Here is an 18,618-nt window from a genome sequence, read left to right on the forward strand (position 1 = left end):
AATTTGGCAAAACTAATACTATTTTCCAATTCTCAACGGTGTGAAATAGAAATGATACACCCTTAGTTGGCAATTTGATGAACGGTATGTAAACTGTAGCCCCATTTTCTTTTTGTAATTTTGAGTTTTATTCATTGCTCGCAGATCCCTTCGTTCCGGGTCCTTTGCTGCCAGGGGCGTTAATGTGGCGGCGTAATCTAAGCCAGTCGTGAAAGAATTATGACCAGGATATCCCGTTTATGTTTGAAATGTACAAAATAACAGTTATGCTCTCTTCAAACTCATTTTATAAAACAATTAACTATGACCAAAATTTTATTCCATGTCAACAAATACACATTAGGTCTTGCATCTGGAAGTGCTGTATTTATGTTAAACTTTTGAAATATTTTAACCACCTTTCAGAAATCACTTGAATTACAACATAACTTTGTGCTATTATTTATGTTTTGAAATGGTTTTAAAAGAGTTGAGGTTGGTTCAATATTCAGTCAAGAAATTATAATGCTATATAGGAAATAGAATCATTTGATTTTATATAAGATAGGAGTGGTTCATTGTGACGGACAAACTGAGTAGTTTTGAAAGTAACAATGTATTCATTTGTTTCAAGAGGCGGTGAAGATTTGTGATCTCCCCGACTCCTTCAATTTTGGGTTATCGCTATGTAGGAGATGATCGATCACGGTATTATTGCCCGAATCGAGTAAACAATAAAATCAAATATTAAATTAAGGGTGGAAAAACAAAGGTCTGAGCAGATATATAGAATATAATAACACGAGCAAAATCTAAAAATTTAATCAATTACATAACAAATAAAATCGAACATGACATGTGAATGATTCACCTTCTCTTAGAAACAGAGTTACAATATTAACGAAATTCTATTAACCGATCTGCTATACTGATAGAAAAAGTTTCATTATATGATCGAGTAATCCAGCAATCGAACTCAGATTGCCGGCATGACATCATCACCTGGCGCTTCCGGTCTTTTCCAAATCACTTCCGGTGATCGGTCGGCGTTTCCGTATTTCTTTCCTTCTCCATCTCTCTCTTGAGCATCATTGGGTTCTCAACCTCTTATTTGCAGACTTTGCTCTTTTCTCCACTTTGCAACATTATGTAGCTAGCCCCTTTAAAATACAAAAAGTAATACCCAGCCTAACTATATGTAAGGTTCGTCATTCTTTTGAGATCAACATATATCACCACTCGCTTGCGTCAGATATCGTCTATTGAAATTCCTCTGAACTAACTAGTAACATTCGTAACCTTATACTGATACACAATACAATTATCACAAATCAGTGTCTTGTTAACGGCTATTGCATTCCAACCACGACAAAATTAGACCTCTTTAGATAAATCATCACACCCCGCTGTGGCTAAAAATGTACCAGCTGAACAATGTCAGTAGGCACATGTTACTTGATTCTAAGCTGAAGAGAATTCCCAACTTAATTATACACGAATTAATGGCTTCACTCCTTGTCATAACTACGTTACTTTGCTAATGAGCGATTCATTGATATAGACTTCCAAACATAGGTAAAATCCATTCTCATTATGCCTCATAAAAGGCATGAAATATTTATGACACAAATAATTTAAGACAGGTAATATACTCCTCACAATTTGTGTCCGAAGAAATACATGAAATCTTACACTACATGATTTATATTACATGTAATAAAACTGAATTCGAACTTATCCATAAAACGAAATATTGTATGATATTCTTACAATACGTTAACCATATATGATGCACGGTTATTTCTGAGCTCAGTGAAAACTGAAGTATGATTTTGAAGCGGATAAATTCAACAATAATTACAGCCCTACATCAAGGAGACTAACCTTGTGCTTTATTCGAGATATGCAGATGAATCTCCTTCTTTCCGTGTCCTCGACTTAGCGACAATAGTCCATAGGACGATTTATTTGAGAGAAATGTTACTTGCTATTTTCCCTCGGAGTCAAGTTCTTGGCGTCCCACAGAAACTTAGACTGATTACTTTTATGAGGGGGAAACTATTATAAAACCGTGAATTCCGTCTTGGGACAACAACCGCCTCGTTTAGCTTAGCCAATCAAGATTGCTACTTTTACACGCCAAATTCTGTATCACTCCCCTAGACGTCAGCAAAATCCTCTCTAGTCCAACTTTATTAAGAACTCTCCTGGAAAATATTATTTTATGGCACCTGTTTCAAATGGACTACAGCTTCCTATATTTTTCACTGGTCCATGTCAATTCTTGATATTTCACTGCTATGACCTAGAGTTAATATTTGTAATCTCATCTGTTCCCAACTCTTAAACGACCGAGTCCTAATTAAAATTCAATTCATGCCCCGAGCAGAGGATGTTGTTTGTCGCTTGCTATCAAGTTTATCGGCAGGCTAGCCCATAAGTCAATCTCAGTTTTACATGTCACACTGACTACGAAAGAAATTCACTTTTAAATTATATTACAGACAGATTATCCTACAAAATCTTCATCATAACAATTATAATTTTTGGCAATTTATCGATGCATTTAAATATTACGTACTCGTATCTCTCTTCGAGACGCTGATGATTTACCGGTAGCATGTGATTTCATACCCCTACATGACAGGGTAACGTGACAGGGTAATAATCTAGACTTTTGAAGTGGTCTAGCAATGTTCCGAATGACTATAATTTGAAACGTGTTTAGTGGTTTCATGGTTTTCTCAACCCGAAAACGAGGTGGTGAGCAAATAATAGGAGTGGTCTCGTACACCCACTCCTAATACTTATACATCCTCTCTGAAACCAACTGAATTCAATAATACATAGGTCAGTGCCCTTAAATACAATATCTACAAAACTGTTAGATTAGTGTCTGACAATTTTCTTTAAAGTAGACATTTTAATTTTGATTTCATGTTCTCGTTTCCTATGGTGAGGCGTTTCGTTTCCATAAGTGTAAAAGTACACGCATATTAGTCGCTAGATTCAGCAAGCATTTACCTGATATTTTTTAAAATTTATTTTAGTGTTCACGCATCTCCTACAAAAAGAAGAAGAAAACAAACACAACAAATATTACTCGCCCGATTTTCCATGTTCTGTAATACTCGTTAACTATACCATAAAAGGTTCAATCAGTGGAGTCAAGACAATGTAGATATAAATAGATATGGAATGCTAGTGGATACTAACCTTAATAACGGTCCAAGTAAACGACAGCTCCATTAAATGTACTAATTACCCGACTGGATAACCACATGGTTATTATATAGATCTACAATATACAGGACATGGGAATGTGATCCTTTGAAATACTGGGAGGGCGCGAGTGTTGTGGATAGAACAGTATCTATTTGTCTGGAAAAGAACGGTGTGAATGGGTACGTGGGACTATGTATGTCGATGTGGTTGGGTGGGTGGAATAAATGATGTTCATTGGTAAGATTTTTTAAATATCTTTGGTCACACAAAATCAGATTGATATAGGGCTGCGTTGTCAGATTCAGTGATAAAATTAAAACATTTTAATTGTTTTAAGGATAAGTGGATGAGCTACAATGATGTTACGTGTATGTAATTGAGGATGTAGATAAGGAATATTGGTACAGTAATTGCAAACAATGTGACGCATGTGTTGGTTGAGAGAAGTGAACAATTTTTGTAGTAAATGGGCGTCGGGGTAAGTGAATAAATGATTAGTTGATAAACTGATTGATATTTCACTGTTTCATTGATTGATCCATTAAGTAATGAATGCATTCATCCCTCGATCAATCATTCAATCAATCTTTTTTCTTTAAATAAATAAAATAAATAAATTCGATTAAGAACGGGTTTAACTGTGAGGTCTTCCAAGACATGTATACAGCACGAGAAGAGAATGCAGTAAGTACGATATATATTCCCAACCCCAACCCTAAAATACAGCTATAACTTCTCAATAAAATATACATCTCTTCCATTAACCTATTGAACGTAACCAGAAACCCCAGAAACAGAAAAATGGCAAACGGTTTTAATGTTCTTGCGACACAGAGTTCAAACCGGGACAATTTACGTCCATATGGCAGACATAAAGAAACGATTATCTGTTACTTATCCCTTTGATCAAACTCTGGCAACGCTCACATAACATGTTATGAAAAGAAAACTACCGGTCGGAGATGTGAAGGCAGACATAAACGAGAATCAGTTGACGACTTTATGTATGGCGCCTGCGCGAGCCAACATCGCGATGGATACCAAATGCACGTATCCAAAATGGCAATCAAGGTCGAAGCACACAGTGATTATTATTTCTTTCTTTAAGAGATTGTATCAAACAGTTTGTTTGAAAAGAATAAATAAAACAATGTTTTTCGTGTTAATAAATACTTGTAAAATATGAAGTAACCACATTTTGGGTATCGAAGTAGAAGTAAAAAGTACAAAGTACAATAAAATTCAATTTAAATAATTATAGCAAAATCAAATACCAAATTAAATATTGAAGAAAGAATTGAAATGAACTCTTTTAAAATGAAAAACAAGAAAACAAAATAACACATTGGCGATGATCAGTCTAAAGAAAAGTTGAAAAGCACCTTTATTTTAGGCAATAAATTAATAATGTATTTCGAAATTAGGTATAAAAACATACGTGGAACAGAAAAGGAAAAGGGACATAAATTGTGCCGCTAAGAAAGCAACAGTTAGATTTTTGTCTGTAAGTTTCAGTTGCTTTAGCAACGTCCAATCAAGTTTTCCAAGTGTGTAATTCTTGCTATTTCGTGCATTTTCAAATAATTAATGAACACTTTTAACCTTTTGTATTACCTTCAACATATTTTCGGTATGTATTCGCCGACATGAACAGTTAAAACAATATTTCTTGATTTTACTTTTGTACACACGTTAATTTTCATTCTAATATGATATGCTTATTGTCAATTGTTATGTCCATATCTAACCTCTACGTGTACAAAGAGGTCTTAACTTGTTCTGTTCATATCTAACTTCTACATGTATAAAGAGGTCTTAACTTGCTCATCTCCATATCCACCCAATACATGTGCAAAGAGATCTTGACTTTTTCATCTCCATATCCAACCTCTATATGTACAAAGAAGTCTTAACATGTTCATCTCCATATCCAACCTCTACATGTACAAAGAAGTCTTGACTTTTTCATCTCCATATCCAACCTCTACATGTACAAAGAAGTATTGTATTTTTCATCTCCATATCCAACCTCTACCTGTACAAAGAGGTCTTAACTTGTTCATCTCCATATCTAACCTCTACATGTACAAAGAAGTCTTGACTTTTTCATCTCCATATCCAACCTCTACCTGTACAAAGAGGTCTTAACTTGTTCATCTCCATATCCAACCTCTACATGTACAAAGAAGTCTTGACTTTTTCATCTCCATATTCAACCTCTACGAGTACAAAGAGGTCTTGACTTGTTCATCTCCATATCCAACCTCTATAAGTACAAAGAAGTCGTGACATCTTCATCTCCATATCTAACCTCTACATGTACAAAGAAGCCTTGACTTTTTCCTCTCCATATCCAACCTCTACATGCACAAAGAAGTCTTGACTTTTTCATCTCCATGTCCAACCTCCAAATGTACAAAGAAGTCTTGACTTTTTCATCTCCATATCCAACCTCTACATGTAAAAAGAAGTCTTGAATTTTTCATCTCCATATCCAGCCTCCGCATGTACAAAGAAGTCTTAACTTGTTTATCTCCATATCTAACCTCTACATGTACAACGAGGTCTTGACTTGTTCATCTCCATATCCAACCTCTACATGTACAAAGAAGTCTTGACTTGTTCATCTCTATATCCAACCTCCACATGTACAAAGAAGTTTTAACTTGTTCATCTCCATATCTAACCTCTACATGTACAAATAGGTATTGACTTGTTCGTATCCATATCCAACCTCTACATGTACAAAAAGTCTTGACTTTTTCATCTCCATGTCCAACCTCTAAATGTACAAAGAAGTCTTGACTTGTTCATCTCCATATACAACCAATACATGTACACATGGGTCTTGACTTATTCATCTCCATATCCAATCTCTACATGCACAAAGATGTCTTGACTTGTTCATCTCCATATCCACCCAATACATGTACAAATAGGTGTTGACTTGTTCATCTCCATATCCAACCTCTATATGTACAAAAAGGTATTGACTTGTTCATCTAAAAAATCCACCCAATACATGTACAAAGAAGTCTTGACTTGTTCATCTTCATATCCAACCTCCACATGTACAAAGAAGTTTCAACTTGTTCATCTCCATATCCAACCTCCACATGTACAAAGAAGTCTTAACTTGTTCATCTCCATATTTAACCTCTACATGTACAAAGAAGTCTTAACTTGTTCATCTCCAAATCTAACCTCTACATGTACAAATAGGTATTGACTTGTTGATCTCCATATCCAATCTCTACATTTATAAAAACAAAGTCTTGACTTGTTCATCTCCATATCCAACCTCCACATGTACAAAGAAGTCTTAACTTGTTCATCTCCATATTTAACCTCTATATGTACAAAGAAGTCTTAACTTGTTCATCTCCATGTCCAACCTCTACATGTACAAAGAAGTCTTGAAATGTTCATCTCCATATCTAACCTCTACATGTACAAATAGGTATTGACTTGTTCGTCTCCATATCCAACCACTACATGCACAAAGAAGTCTTGACTTGTTCATCTCCATATACAACCAATACATGTACACATGGGTCTTGACTTATTCATCTCCATATCCAACCTCTACATGCACAAAGAGGTCTTGACTTGTTCATCTCCATATCCACCCAATACATGTACAAATAGGTCTTGACTTATTCATCTCCGTATCCAACCACTACATGTACAAAGAAGTCTTGACTTGTTATCTCCATATCCATCCAATAAATGTACAAATAATTCTTGACTTGTTCATCTCCATATCCACCCAATACATGTACAAAGAGGTCTTGACTTGTTCATCTCCATATCCAACCTCTACATGAACAAAGAGGTCTTGATGTGTTCATCTCCATATCCACCCAATACATGTAGAAAGAATCTGGACTTGTTCATCCCCATTTCCAACCAATACATGTACAAATAAGTCTTGACTTGTTCATCTCCATATCCATCCTCTATATGTACAAAGAGGTATTGACTTGTTCATCTCCATATCCCCAATACATGTACAAAGAAGTCTTGACTTGTTCATCTCCATATCGAACCTCTACATGTACAAAGAGGTCTTGACTTGTTACTCTCCATATCCACACAATACATGTACAAAGAAGTCTTGACTTGTGTTCATCTCCATATCCAACCGATACATGCACAAATAGGTCTTGACTTGTTCATCTCCATATCCAACCGATACATGCACAAATAGGTCTTGACTTGTTACTCTCCATATCCACACAATACATGTACAAAGAAGTCTTGACTTGTGTTCATCTCCATATCCAACCGATACATGCACAAATAGGTCTTGACTTGTTCCTCTCTATATCTAACCTCTGCATGTACAAATAGGCCTTGACTTATTCGTATCAGTATATAAATTTATATGTCGAAAATGCACAATTTCTATACATTTCTTCATTATGTGGTAGCAGTTTCATGCAAGTGAATCAACGTCGTTAGGAAATCTTTTAGTTTCCATCGTGCATTTTTTGTTACAAATGGGGACGTACACATACATACATACATACATACATACATACATACATACGTACGTACGTACGTACATACATACATACATACATACATACATACATTCATACATACATACATACATACATACATACATACATACATACATACATAGCATAAAGAGATTTCCGCAGTATGTTTTTAAGCATTATACTGTACACATGTTCTCCTCCAGACATCATCATTGTTAATAGTCCAAAAAATACCATAAATTTATTACGTTTTTAACCATTAAGTATTACGGAGCAAAATGAACTTCGAAGCGCCATAAATTTTTATGATTTATTCTGAAATCATGAAAACATCAAATAAAATATATATTTTCTAGGTGATCATGATCTACTACATTTGCATTTATTCAAAACATGACTTCGAACACAAATAATAACATAAAACAAGTCATGTATTTCATTTCTAGTCCACCACCATTGTAATATTCACCATAAGAGAAATCTTTGTGGAAAGGTCATAACACACGTACACACACAAACAAACAAACACACACACATAATATATTGTCATAATAAGTCGAGAGGAAATTTGAAAATCACGTACAACCTATGAGCTTAGGCTTCTTAACGCGATTAAATTACTGCGAAAACATATAATCAGTAATATATGTGATAATGAAATGTAGACTTAAGTAACTGATACGTACTCATTATTCTTCTCCTGCAACTCAATTTAACGTTCCAGTTAACCAAGTCAACTTTAAAAGAGATTAAAGTTTATCACACTAATAAAGATTATTCGATTTGTTTTAGAGATTTAACAGTGATACTTCTTTTAACAGATTCAGAGCACAATGTAACATCTATGCCTGCCAAAATCAATTAAACTGAATTGTAGACTTAGCAAAATCAATCCAAATCGGTTGCATGGATAGCAAAATCAATTAACATGGGTTGTATCGATAGCACAATCAATTAACATGGGTTATATCGTTAACACAATCAACATGGGTTGTATCGATAGCACAATCAGTTAACATGGGTTGTATCGAAAGCACAATCAATTAACACGGGTTGTATCGATAACACGATCAATTAACATGGGTTGTATTGAAAGCACAATCAATTAACACGGGTTGTATCGATAGCACAATCAGTGATGATGAGTTGAATGGAAAGCAACAGGTGGATTTGGAATATCAAATTTTCATCCAGCAGGTCAAAGTATACCAGAGTTAGTAAAGTTGGTGTTTAAGATTTATATTTTCTTTCAAATAAGAAAACCGTTTTCTGATAGTGTAATACCTTTACCCGAAGAACTAGCATTAAATTCGAATAATAATAATAATAATAATAATAATAATAATAATAACAATGAAAGAACAGTTAAGAATATTACTTATCATTTAAAATGAAGACAATCATTAAACTTCTGATAAACCAATTACTGTTTCGAGATTTTGTACGGTAGCTTTACATAGAGTTGCAAAGTGTAAGTTAATAATGATGATCCAAAAGTATGTATAGCTTGGACGTCATTTTGTTACAAACAAACAGCGGATTAACCGACAAAGGAACATCAAGATGAAAGTATTAGATCATACTTGCGAATTCGTATGTGCCCATACGTAAATTGTATTACTGTATTCGTATTTAACCGTGTCTAGTGATAATTTTACTAAAATTGGTAACTGCTGGATACAAATTTCAATAATTGTCACTTTAAAGTATAAATGAATACTTATATAAACAAAGACGTTGTAAAGATGTGATATTTAGTTACTGTTATCATTCCTCAAATGACAAACAAAGAAATAAAGAGAGGATATTTGCTTAAAATGAATAAATAGCGGATATATGTCATCGAATGTGTGAAAATACTTACGTTTTTCAACCCATGAGATGGGATATGTGCATTATTCATCAAGCACAGTGTCGTTTTATTTTATGCTCAAACGTATTGGCTAGCAATCGACAAAATTCATAATGTCATCATTGTCTATTAATAGTATTATATCACCACAGTGAATCAAAAAGATTATTTCTCCCAGAAACTCCAGTTATTTAGGACCTAGCATAAAATGTTTTTTTTAAAAAAAAAAAAACAATTATAAAATCTTCGTGGATAAAAATGAAACAACAGAAATAGTATTTATTTACAATAGTGGTTTAAAGGACAAATGGCATAGCACAAGCAATGAGTAAATTATATAGAAACAAATGATTGCAGGAGCTGGCCTGATTTGCCTTTTCAGAAGGTAATAAATTCCCAACATTTTTTAAAAATCTGTGTCTGCACCTTTAAAGGAGACCAGAAACCAATGGAAATATAGAATAATAATAAAAGTACTATAGAAGAAAACCTTATTCTGAAGTATCATCTGCGACTGTAATGCCAATATTTAAATATTGGCCTATCTTCTAGGAGCTGAATTTCCGTGACCTCGTATGCAAAATTTCCGCGCCTATTCGGTTACTTTCGGGATGTGACGTCATAGTAGCGACTCCAGCAACCCAAGTGGGAGTTGCCAGAGTAAAAGACAATACCGTTTTGCGTTGCTTACGGATGTAATAGAACATTAAGAAAAGCCTGTGAACATATTTTTTTTTCTTTTCCGAAAGATAAAGGCATCATGAAAGAATGGGTACATTATTACAAACGAGTCGATTTCAAAGCAACACCATACAGTACTATGTGCACGTTACATTTCTCAAAGGAATGTTACGAGAGGGATCATGAAAAAATAGCAGCTCAAAGATACGCAAATGCTAGGCCTAGACTAAAAGTTGGCGCTGTTCCAGACATACCTTTGAACATTTTAAATCCTGGGAAAAGCGTTAAACGTGTGAGTTACGAAAATGGGCAGAAGGACGAGTAAGTGACCACAAAATGCAACAATCAATCCACATATCTTTTATCTGAAACAGCAGTGCTAAAAACAAATCTGATAGCCCGACACCCTGGGCCCCTTCTGGTTTTAGTTCCGGCCCATCCTGTATTCAAAGTGAGGTGCCCGTCAGGCTTGTCGAAACAAAAAGTGTTTGCCTGAGGAAACTTTGATCGCGCTGGTGAAATGAGTAAATGTATTTTCAAGATGTTGACATACATGCCTTAACACGGCACAATCTAAATCAAATCACCACTGTCGTAGGTGAAATTTAGATTTGATTTTAATCAAATCGAAGCTTTGCTAAAAATAAGATTCTAAACCTGTCGTGTTTCAAGAAAACACAATTTTCAGTAATCTTATAAAAATTAAATTTTAAAAAAAATGCATTGTATACATGTAGTATGCATAAACGGTAATCTGTATTAATTGGAACTGATATAAAACTATTCCTTGGGCAGTTTAAAAAGGAGCGATTAAAAAAAAAGGTCAAAGTTTCACATTAACTGTCTGACAATAGAACGGGGGAGGGACTATTGACCCCCCCCCCTTGCCCCAATGTGCGACCGCCCATTTGACGTGCCTTTTCTCGCTGTGATACGCCTTATTATTCCCCCATGACAAGCCCCTTTTTGCATACTCTGGTCAGTTCTGGCTAAATTGCAAAATAGCTAAAGTTTTGATTTAAGTACGCAAACAATAAAGCCTGTGTGACTAATGAACAGTATCCTTTTCCTTACATTGATCTTGTGAAAAGGACTGCCCTTCGGACATACTTCTAAGAAACCATGTTCGACAGTGTGTGTATGTATAAGCACCAGCAACTGATTACCAAATAAACGATGCCTATTTTGTTGTTACTTACGATGCCATGGACTTCATTTTAACAGTTCAAATCTGCAGTCACAAGTTACCGTACATCTGGCAACTGTTTTTCTCAAGTTTTATGCCCCACCTTATTTTCTTAGGTTTAAGTCTTAATGCATGTAACACTGTTTGCTGATTAAAATATTTATTCAGAATTAGTTCTTTAGGGCCACATATACTGCATGGTATATTTTGTTTTATTCCTTGTAATTTAATCATGGTAATTAAACTTTTCATATACGGTAGAGGAATGTCAGGTGTTAACTGGCCGAGTTTCTTTGGCGGAAATGGAGATGCGATTTTGTTTGCAGAGAAAATTTCAACGTGATCATTCATTTAAGCTAATTGGTGACAATTTTATTCTTTTAATTATTTTCTTTTACTATAGTACTGTTGTAGTTGTTTAAAAAATCTGAAATTTACTTGAATAATGTTTAATCTTCACGTTCTATTTACTGAAGAAGAAAAAAAAAGAAAAAAACTGTTGTATGATATTAATTATTTCGTCCAGTGCCGGGTTTAGACGTGTGTGCGTGTGATTTGAATTTTTAACGTAGCTTTAACAATTTTTCAGTCATATCGCTACGATGTCAGCAGTGTGGCAGTTTAGACTGTGGATGCATACCTTATATTTAAAAATGGTTTGGGGTTGGGTTTTTTCTTCTGACAAATGAAAATTGACAGACATAATGTAATAATCGGGACTTCGCTGCGCAAAATTGAGAGATATTACGAGATCGGGATGTAGATGAGGAAATACCCCCAAAATCGGGAGGTTTTTCTCCCGGCTTGAGAGTTGACAGGTATGAACTGTCCGGGCTTGTGGAATTTCATTCAGGACTTTAATTTATTTAAGTCACCAGCCCGGGGCCTGTGCCTAACAAATTTCTTTTAGTACTTATCAGTACAGTACATAAACTATTATATCAGACTGCAGATTCAACTTTTGAATGTGCAACCCACATGTGGTCTCCTGTCTGCCTCGTTCGCCAATGTTTATGTTTGTATTCGAGGACTCGCTAGTATAGCGTCACGGTACCACGTGATCTGTCGTCTCATTAAAACTCGGAAAAACTCGGCAATTTACGGAATCGTGGTATCTTCCACGCAATATAATCACTACCCGCTTACGATATCTCATTTATAAACATTGCAGTCGAATTAAAATCTGTAGAGAATTACATACGTAAAAGGAAAATTTTGATTTCTAGTCTCCTTTAACCAAAACCACTGCAAACAACAAACCAATTAAAGCAAGTACAAGTAAAATGACATAATCAGTTTTGATAAAGTCAACTGGCCCATATTTTTCCGAATCCATCTTATTAAGTTGTCAGTAACCCCAGGCAAAGCGGTTGCTGTTGTTTATGTGGCTAAATTAAAAAAAAAAAAAAAACGTTAGCATTATTTGTCAATCCTATTTTGGTTATATGAAATGATGATTCGCTTGTAACGGAAGTGGGAGAATGAGGATCATGCGTAATAGGAGCAGGAGTTGGAGTGGCAATAGGAGCAGGGTGTGGAGTGACAATAGGAACAGGGTGTGGAGTGGCAATAGGAGCAAACAACTGATCTTCATTCTTTAACTAAATCTGCTACACCTTTAGGAACATTTAAATCAGTTTTACATCAAATTATAACAATGAAGGTAATGATTACACCATTCCCTTGAAACACTAAGTATAGTTTTTTTATCTAATGGTAGCTATTCTTTAACTTTTTAATTTCTTTTTTCAACATTGGTTTAAAGTTACTCTCAAGATTTATTAAATGTCCAACAACCCGTTCTCTGAACTGTCAGCACTTTCAAAACAGTTCTTGCAATTTAATGTTTTTGGTTGCATCTTTTTTAAATATTTTTTAATTATGTAATATATATGTTTTTCGTAAGTTAGAACAGCAGGAGCATTAGACTATATTATCTATTTAACAACATTTATAGGCTGTACATGGCCTCTTAATTCTTCTTGTCCTTTCTGGCTAAATAATCTTTTCTCTGAAGGTGGAAGCTGTTCGCTTTGATTTTGTTCGTGATAATGATATATTAAGTTATGTGAAGACCGAATTGTTAATTGATTAACTGCTTCCACTTCTCTCTACTATTTTGCTTTCTGACGTTAGTTATCGGTTATATTGCATATTTATGTTGCATTTCTTCTGTGTCAGGTTTATTGAATATATCCTGAAATTTATTTGTTACTGGAGAAGTAGAAACAAAATTTAATTTTCCATATGTAGGATTAATATGTGTTTGTCCTCGAGATTCCTTTTAACCAATAATTCTGAAGAGGCAATTGGCTGATATTGTAGCTTTAACCAGCTCGTTACCTGTTGTTTGCTATTCTATATATGCATCTCTTTTGTGCGTTCACATAAATAATTGTCTGGATTATTTCTTCCCCATATTCGAATTTTGTTTCCATCAGTACCATACAAATATAATATTAAATCTTTAATTCTAAAATAATTTCTAGAAAAGGTCATATTTCTTTTCTCCTACTTGTAAAGCACGTGTGATATACTTTTTGTAATTATTGATTAATTCTGCTTGAAGATTTGTAAAGGGGTTTCAAATCCGTGATTTGATGAATTGCTTTTAGCGAAATTAAAATAAATTGTTACATCAAGAATTCGTTCCTCGTAATAATTTTTTAAAATTAGTATTTCTCTGCCACCCTCTTACATTTTAACGGTATCCAAATGGTACATAAACAACTTGAATCGTAATAGTAACCTCATTTATCTCTCGAAGAATACATAGAAGAATAGATTTTTAGTGTAGCAATGACTGTCCGATAGACTATAGCCTGTTAAAGTTAACCATTTTTATAACTAGACAAATTGAATTTAATAATGCATTGGATGTACTGAATGATGGGTATTCTTGTTCAGTACAATATTCTTGTCAGACACCGATTTATGCAAGAATAAGATTTCTATAATAATATTGTACAGTAGTTCTGATGAAATGATTCAGTGTGCAACGAAGCCAATTTGTGTGTGCGCATGCGTAAAGTATATTATTGTGTTCGTATTTAACAGTATCGTGTACTACAAAGCACAGTCATTATATTTTTAGCTGTTTTTTTTTTGTGACGGGGAGTCATGTAACGCGTTAGGGTTTCGTGCAGCCCGTATGCTGCGGTCAGTGGTCACTGGATTGGACGACGGTAATGCGTTACTAGCAGTGAGAGACCAAAGCTTCGGACAAACGGGTCTGCAGGGAATAAGGAGGCTCTCGAGGGATTCCTGGCAGACTGGGAGGGTAGGGTCATGCTTGGTATCACATTGTCCATTCCATGAGGGCCTTGGAACGGAAAATACTTTGTCAATTGGACACCAAGAGTTATACATGTTCCTTGTTGAATCAACAATTCAAAATCACTATATAAGTGAAAATCAATAACAAATATATCCTGCCTTTGCATACAACGCTATCCCATTCATATTTTTATATAATTTCTTTAATTTGATCATCCTGGCTGACAGAATCCCACCTTGTTCATTGTTGGTTATAAATTCTATACTTTGATATGCTTTATGATAGATCATGCATTATTCGTATTACTTTCAATTCTATACATTGATCATCCGCGGTGATAGACCCATATATCAATCATATTTGTTTATAAGTTCCGTACGTAGATTCTTGTTTGATTACTCGCTGAAGTTACGTGCTCTGATTGGCTTCATTTAGTAAAGATATCATGTCGTTATATCAGTTGTTAACTCGGTGCGCATCATTCTGTTAAAGCTATTATTGGACCTTATGCGGACGAGTATGGTGTCAGATTCATTCATCGTAAAATTGCATTTTAAATAAATATCTCATTAACGAAATGTTTTAAGTGTCTTTGCTAAATAAACACCTAACCCGGTATTATGTTGTTACTTTCCAAGACATTAATTTGTCTTTGTTCTGATGTCTATCCTGGCTGCCAAAATAAAGCTTGCTAACGAGCATAAAATACCACAAGGACCGTCAAGCTGATAATGCATGATTATGACCTTGACCTATCTCGTCCTTCATTATTTAAAATCTCACCTTCACTGGTGGTATTCGTAATTGGATTTAGCATTCAGTTTAATATCGTACTAATTCACCCGCTTATACCAGACTAAGTAATCAAAACATCCCATAATCATTGAGTATCTGTAACTATATTACTGTTCAGTTTAACAAGAGGCAATGCGAACTACCCCGTCTCTGTATTCACTATACTACTCAACCCGATCTCACTCATTGTGTCATTTTTGTTTTGGGTTTTCAATAGTGAAGAAACTGATTTACGTATGAGAGTTTTCAAAGTTGTGATTTATTCAGTTGAATAACGTTTTAAAATGTTGGGTGTACTTAAGGAAAGATAACAACAACAAAAAGCAAGTACAGCTGCATTCAGTGAACCAAAATTTGAGTCTGAGCGTGCACTCAGGTTGAGAAGTCTAATGAATATGAAGACTGATGAATAAGAAGCCTGGAGATTACGGAGTCAGATGAATATACCGTCTGATGAATACGGAGTCTGATGAATATACCGTCTGATGAATATCCATTTTTATGAATTTGCCGTCTGATGAATACGGAGTCTGATGAAAACGGAGCCGATGAATACGAAGTCTGATGAAGACGCAGATTTATGAAGACGGAACCTGGTGCACTATACTAATATTTAGACCTAGTTTTTAATTTTTCATTAAAATATTTGTAAATTATTCATATGTATTACACATTTTTATGTGTATTATGAAGAAGTCTATTAGTAAACACCCAGTATGAAGCTACATTTATTTCGTGTAGAAACAGTGTACGAAATAATATCAAACATTCTCTAAAATACTTTTGTATTTAATTTCTGTTTATGGTGTTTCACACCTTGTTCTGTGATACCAGATTTTTAATTCTAATAAGTAATATATGTTCTCATATTTTATGTCATTTTTTTTTAAATGTAAAAGACAAAATCAACTGAACTTTTACGAAGAAAAATTGCCTTTATCTCTCATCTTTTTTTAAGTAGGGTGATAACACTTACACAGATCTTCATTATTTCTTCCGTAAAATCTACGTGTTTAGTTTCTTATTAAATCAGTTCTGAAGCTTTGCCATAATTGTTTCTGTTTCTCACTTTGTTTATTATATTTTACAAATGTCTTTTCTATTTCAAAGATGTTTTAAAAGTCATAATAATTTGCTTCTTTCGTTAAGTATTATTGGGGCAACAATAAACGTAGTCGTTTATTAAATTAATATTATTTTCAGTTATGAAATTATTATGAAACTTATTTTTCTGTGAGCATAAAATAAACGTACTATTTGCAAATTCACGTGTAATTTTCTCTGGATTCTTGTCTCTCATACTAATACTACCTCCACTTAAGACCAGCTAGATTTTATGAGGATTATATATCTTTACATGGTTAGAATTTTATGTATCATGTTTCCACTTGATATATTGGATTGTTATTGTTACACTTACAGCATATACCAATACATGTAGTTTTAATAAATGAACTTGCCATTAGAATCATAATAGATTTTACCTCGTGAATTATTCTGGCATGAACCTAATTTACATTTTCAGGTATATATTCTCTTTGTTAAATTCGTTAAAAATAAATAGACAAAATATTGAATCATAAAAGATAAGGTCTATAAGAAATTTGTAAATCTTTAGTGTTCAAATTCTTTACTCAAAAAGAAAACAGACAATGGCAAATGCATTGTGTAACTCTACGATAAGACCAAACAAAAGATTGGAAATCTGGATCAACTTATTTGCTTTTCTGTCACCTGACTGCTTTGGATAACTAACAATAAAAATAGATTATACATTCTGATTACAGCGTAAAGATTTATTTTTGCAAAAGGTCATGTATTTAAATTTGAGGAGAAAATATTAAAAACTCAAATGATATTAGGGACCCGGTTGTATTTAAGTTCGAATCTTTAAAAGGGAAATGTACTGAGTGTGATATTTTATGAGGAGTTGTTGCTGTGCTACCAACAATATGACGTATACAAAATTGACTACATTTTGAAGATCATGAAAAAGAATCAAAAATGTGTTGATGATATTTACCCGTACTAGTACATTTGTGATTGTAACAGAATTCGGTATATCAAAATTGCCAACAAGCGAGAAATGTTATTCCAGTTGCCGAGGATCACGAAAATTCCAGATTGCAAAATATGCCATGAAATGTTTTAGAATTGGCATTTTTTGATGATTTATATAATTCTTATGCGAAGATGGATATTTTAGTGTTGTGTGACTTGTTTGATGAGTCTAGTAATATAGGCAAGAATAATTACAAACTAGATTTTACAAAGATCACTGATATTATCTAATGGTGCTAGTCTGAAAATAAATCAAATGGAATTAGAATTAAAGATTATTATATGATCATGATTATATAATCAGAAGTAAGTGGAGAAATATACAAATAACGACATATTGGTAATAAAGGTAAAATGAGAGATGGTGATTAATAAGAAAGGTCACGGTCAAGGTTATTCATTATGTAATATCCACGCTAACAGCCTTTGTGAACCGACAAAATGTGCCTGTCAAGAATTTCAGGTGGACATGAAAACAAAATAATTAATATAAAAAAGACAATCTAATGTCTTGTAAAGGTGATGAAAGTTTTGAATTATTATTCGCTTTCGTAATTGTAACGCTGTATGATCATTTGGATTTAAAACTAAAGGTGATAGCATGGCGCCAAGTTTTCTAAAAGGCATTGTTTTCAATTTCGTTAATAATTGTGTGCTCCGTTAACGGGTGGAAAGTGTACGCACGAAAATAAAGGATGCAATATAAGCTGATGGAAATAAATTTCCCCGATACAAGAAATATTCATGACTTATAAGGAGAACAGTCATAAATAAACAACTCGTGGGTAGTAAGCTTGAATTTAACAAAGTAAAATGAAGTTGGTCATACCTATGTACGTCGATTTTACTTTGCTTACTGTTGATGTACAACATTCCAAGATTGGGATGTGGTGATAATAAACGAATTTTTAAATAACATGCATATATGCGTTATGTATTTATGTAGAGACATGTGACTTTTAAAGTACCATAAATGATCCAGTTTTATGACATAAGTGATTACATTAACGCTGATATATTCTGTATTACTCAAATAATACAACCGTAGCAGGATTTT

The 18,618-nt window shown here is 33.9% G+C and overlaps 1 long non-coding RNA gene across 1 annotated transcript in view; it reads right to left on the reverse strand.

Annotated features, from left to right (window-relative positions):
- Nucleotides 1–785: 785 nt before the first annotated feature.
- The window catches only part of LOC149797922 (uncharacterized), a 36,815-nt gene continuing 18,982 nt past the window's right edge, over nt 786–18,618 (reverse strand). The window contains exon 2 of the long non-coding RNA XR_016421564.1: nt 786–1,139. This is a non-coding gene — a long non-coding RNA (uncharacterized LOC149797922). The remainder of the gene's footprint in view (nt 1,140–18,618) is intronic.

This window comes from Sinohyriopsis cumingii, chromosome 6 (assembly GCF_028554795.1).
Source record: "Sinohyriopsis cumingii isolate HCF-2022 chromosome 6, ASM2855479v2, whole genome shotgun sequence".
In the NCBI taxonomy this organism is placed as follows: Eukaryota; Metazoa; Mollusca; class Bivalvia; order Unionida; family Unionidae; genus Sinohyriopsis; species Sinohyriopsis cumingii.